The 3,617-nt window shown below is 43.5% G+C and overlaps 1 long non-coding RNA gene across 1 annotated transcript; it reads right to left on the bottom strand.

The window, feature by feature from the left end:
* Positions 1–726: 726 nt before the first annotated feature.
* On the bottom strand, positions 727–3,409 carry LOC147419406 (uncharacterized). Its single transcript, XR_015187099.1, has 3 exons — positions 2,473–3,409; positions 1,104–2,245; positions 727–1,001 (listed from the first exon to the last, which is right to left on the bottom strand). It is a non-coding gene; the product is annotated as an uncharacterized LOC147419406 (long non-coding RNA).
* Positions 3,410–3,617: the final 208 nt, after the last annotated feature.

Below are 3,617 nucleotides of genomic sequence, written 5' to 3'. Positions count from 1 at the left end.
TCTCTCTCTCTCTCTCTCTCTCTCTCACACACACACACACACACACACACATATCATGTACCAAACTCAAACGTTTCTATTCATTCCAACTTTTGTAAACAATGTGTAATAGAGTGTTAGAACTATAAAATAAAGGCAAACTTAAAAGTCTCATGGTTTTAAGGTCAAAATTTGAAGCTTTTACTGAAAGCGTTTCCGGTTCACTTTAAGGCAAGCTTGCAATCAAGCTGGGTTATTAAAATTCAAAGGACCAAAGCCAAAACTGGAGAAAATTGAATAAACGATCTAAATAACTTTTGTTTAACAAAAGAACCAAGAGTCTAGAGACCAATAGCAAGAAAAGAGCGACAAAAGCGACTTCATATGAAAAGAACCATTAATCAATGAATCGCAAAACCAATGATTGGGTAGAAGATTGTCCCAAGCTCTCTGAGGCTCATTATTTTCCTCCTCATCATCAGAGCCATCGTCAGAGGAAGGGGACTATCAAATACAAGTAGCACTAATATTGCCAATAAAAACAAGTAACCAAGCCTCTTTCTTTGTGATAGCAACATTTTTGACAGAACTTACAAAGACAAACATTTACGATGCCAGGCTCGCAGGCATCCATAACATACACCAAACTATAGATCCCATTTTTCTTTGACTTCCCCTTTGCCTTATTTGCAACATTTTTGCATAGGACATGCAAGCCCCTTCCCTTCCTTGATAGACTCTGCCAAAACAGCTTTGTCACTAGTATCCTTGTCTTTTAAAATCATCTCTGACACACAATCTGGATGATAAAAGTGACCACACATGGCTGCATCACATAACTAGTACCGCTCACTCATGGCTTAATATACAAGGGGTGAGAAGAAGAAGAAGAGAATTTTGAAACAGGTAGCTTTATGGAGTTAAGAGATAGCAAGACCCACTCTTCGACATCTCAGAGAGGCTAGGAGTGACGAGACCCTGTTCATTAAATTTACTCGTCACTTGTAATTTGAGTGCATAAGCTACACATCATCAAAGGGCCAGCATAAGCTTTGTGGAACCACCAAATTAAAGAAACCCAACATTAAGAACTGTATATCTACCTTCACTAAATAAACACTTACTTTTCAAAAGTAGAAGACGCTCACAGGGTCAGAACCAAGAGCGAAAGATGCTCGTAGAGGAGAAGAGATCTGAAAGTCAGTCAACTCGCCGATCCAAGCAAAGAAAATGTCGTAGGGCACGGACCTTCTCTGCATCGTCGTCCTGAAAGTCTCCAGATGCCCACCTGCGCATTCAGCAGCCTATGGCTCGTCACCCTCCCAAAGAATGCAATGCTTGATAGATAGTACGTCACTCTTGCTTGTCGGCACTAACAGCCATCGATCCCCTTTGCTCAAGTCAGCCACACCCCATTTCCCGGCCAACTATGGTGCCTTCGAGCTCCTTGCAGCATGTGAGGTTTACCGTCGATACGCTAGCGGTAAACAAAAGCTTTTCTTTCAATGTAGAGCGCTAGAGGTTGAGGGTGTCTTGGGTGCAAAGCTGCACACTCAGAATGGCAACGACGATGTCCTGCAAGTACACCAGGAGATGAAGTCTCGACGATAAACAGTAGAATCGCAGATATAGGAAAGCCATTCTTTCTATGCAGATACTAGCTAGTCGGAGTCGGAGTCGGAGTCGAGGTGTCTTGGACGCAAAGCTGCACTCATCAGAATGGCAATACGCTGCAAGTACAGCACTGCAGCAGTGAAGATGGGATAAGGAAGTCGCAACAACTGCACAACTCAAGCAAAGGACAAGTGTGTGGTATGAATAGCCCTTAAGTTTAAGGCTCTTTGTTTTAGCCTGCCCAAAGTGCCCGCGCGCAAGATATTTGCCCCTTAAAGGCATGGGTAAAGGGGCCAATATAAGGCACCCTCAATCTCTACTGGAGTGGTAGGATTTGAAGGGCTACCCCAAATGTCTAATGACAAGCATGCACATCTTATAATTCAAAATCGTCATAATCAAGACAACAAAATTGTTCAAAAAGACCAATCTAATATGCTTGTCAATTTTAGGCCCTTGAACTTCCCAAGACAAGCTTTTTAAAAAAAATTCTAATTTCTGAGCACCAAGCATTGAGCAAGACTCACTCACAATGATTTGAGGGTCAAGGCTTGCGTGAACTGCTCTCTGTCAAGACTCAAGCGTGAAGCAACACGCGTAGACCGCTCCAGAGTGCAGGCGCCAGAAATTGCGAGGCGCGAGGCGTGAACTCCTGATCATAAAGCAATATCACAATTTTAAAAGCTGTAATATAAAGATACTAGTCGAGGCTTGTTTTATTAACTAAATTTCTCAAAGCAAGTAAGGTTCTGTGAAGTTTAAAAATGCATTGAATTTTATAAAAGAGATTAAAAATGCTAACAAGAATTCAACAATACCTTTTCACAAACTTTTTCACATCTAATGGGAAAGACGAGGCCGAGGGAGGCTTAATCATACCTTAGAAATTTGTGGAAATCGTGAGAAACTTGGGCCAGCCTCCCCGCTTCCCTGTCCACATCTGCTGCAAGGAAAGGAAGAAGAAAAACGCATCGACACCCCACTGCAGCGTAGCATCCTCAATATAAGTGCGAAATGGAGAGCTTCCCCCAGGCTGGTGCTCAAAATCATATGGTTCCCTCGCATCACCGGGGTCCTTTTCTGTAGAAACACCTCAATGTAAGATTTTTCTCCTGTACCGTTTCCCCATAAGTCCAAACCTTGATATGGGTAAAGAAATGATTCTCATCTTGCTGGAGATGGGCAGCGATGATAGCTTGCCATGTGTAGACACTCGGCTCTCCGACTTTGGAAAAGACGAGGCAGGCTTCAAGCAAGCTTCCGGGCTTCCACAGGAGGAAAATACTCTAATGACGGGTCCCCTAGATGGGCAAGGGCCTCGAAACCATGGCTGATGCTAAGAGAGTGGAGTCGCCTGTTCAATGATGAGCAGCTCAATGCTAGCTTCTGAAATAAGGCCCATAACCACGATTGCAAAGAAACCAACAGGGAGGCCGAGCAGCTTCATGGTTGCAGGAAGCGCCATGATTCCTGCACCTATTTGTAGCCAGATTGAACAATGCCCCACCAAAGCCTGCTCCACTTTGCAAGGTATGCGCGGATGGTGGTAGAAGGGGTAGAGTGTCTATGAGAATTGGAGGGCAACTCAGAGCACGCGTCAGGGCAACAGTCCGAGGGAGAGAGAGAACCTTTGCTCTCAAGTGATATGGCTCTGTATTTTACCATATCAGCGGATCTGCAGAAGGAAAGTGGACACCGGAGACTCATACCATAGTAGGTTGACAACGCCGCAAGTGCACTCGACGGTGGACATGTCTAAGGTCATAGCAGCGGCAGTAAGTGGACTCACTGTGAGCATTGAGACTTCAGAAAGGTAGGAGTCAAATTTTAGGGATGTGTCTTTTCACACGGCCATCGGGTCAGGACAAACCTCAAACTTCAAACTTGACAGTAATTTGTGGAAATTCCCAAAATAATCCTCAAATTTCAAAAAATTCCAAAATACCTTTGTATCTATTTTGGTTGGATTGTTCAAGATATTCTTATCTTTATTCCTTTTTTACAATTGAGATCCGTTTTTTAGT

This window comes from Adiantum capillus-veneris, chromosome 29 (genome assembly GCF_014529385.1).
Source record: "Adiantum capillus-veneris isolate H3 chromosome 29, ASM1452938v2, whole genome shotgun sequence".
Classification (NCBI taxonomy): domain Eukaryota; kingdom Viridiplantae; phylum Streptophyta; class Polypodiopsida; order Polypodiales; family Pteridaceae; genus Adiantum; species Adiantum capillus-veneris.
Note: the sequence above shows the minus strand (reverse complement) of the source record. Positions and strands in the feature narration are given on the sequence as shown.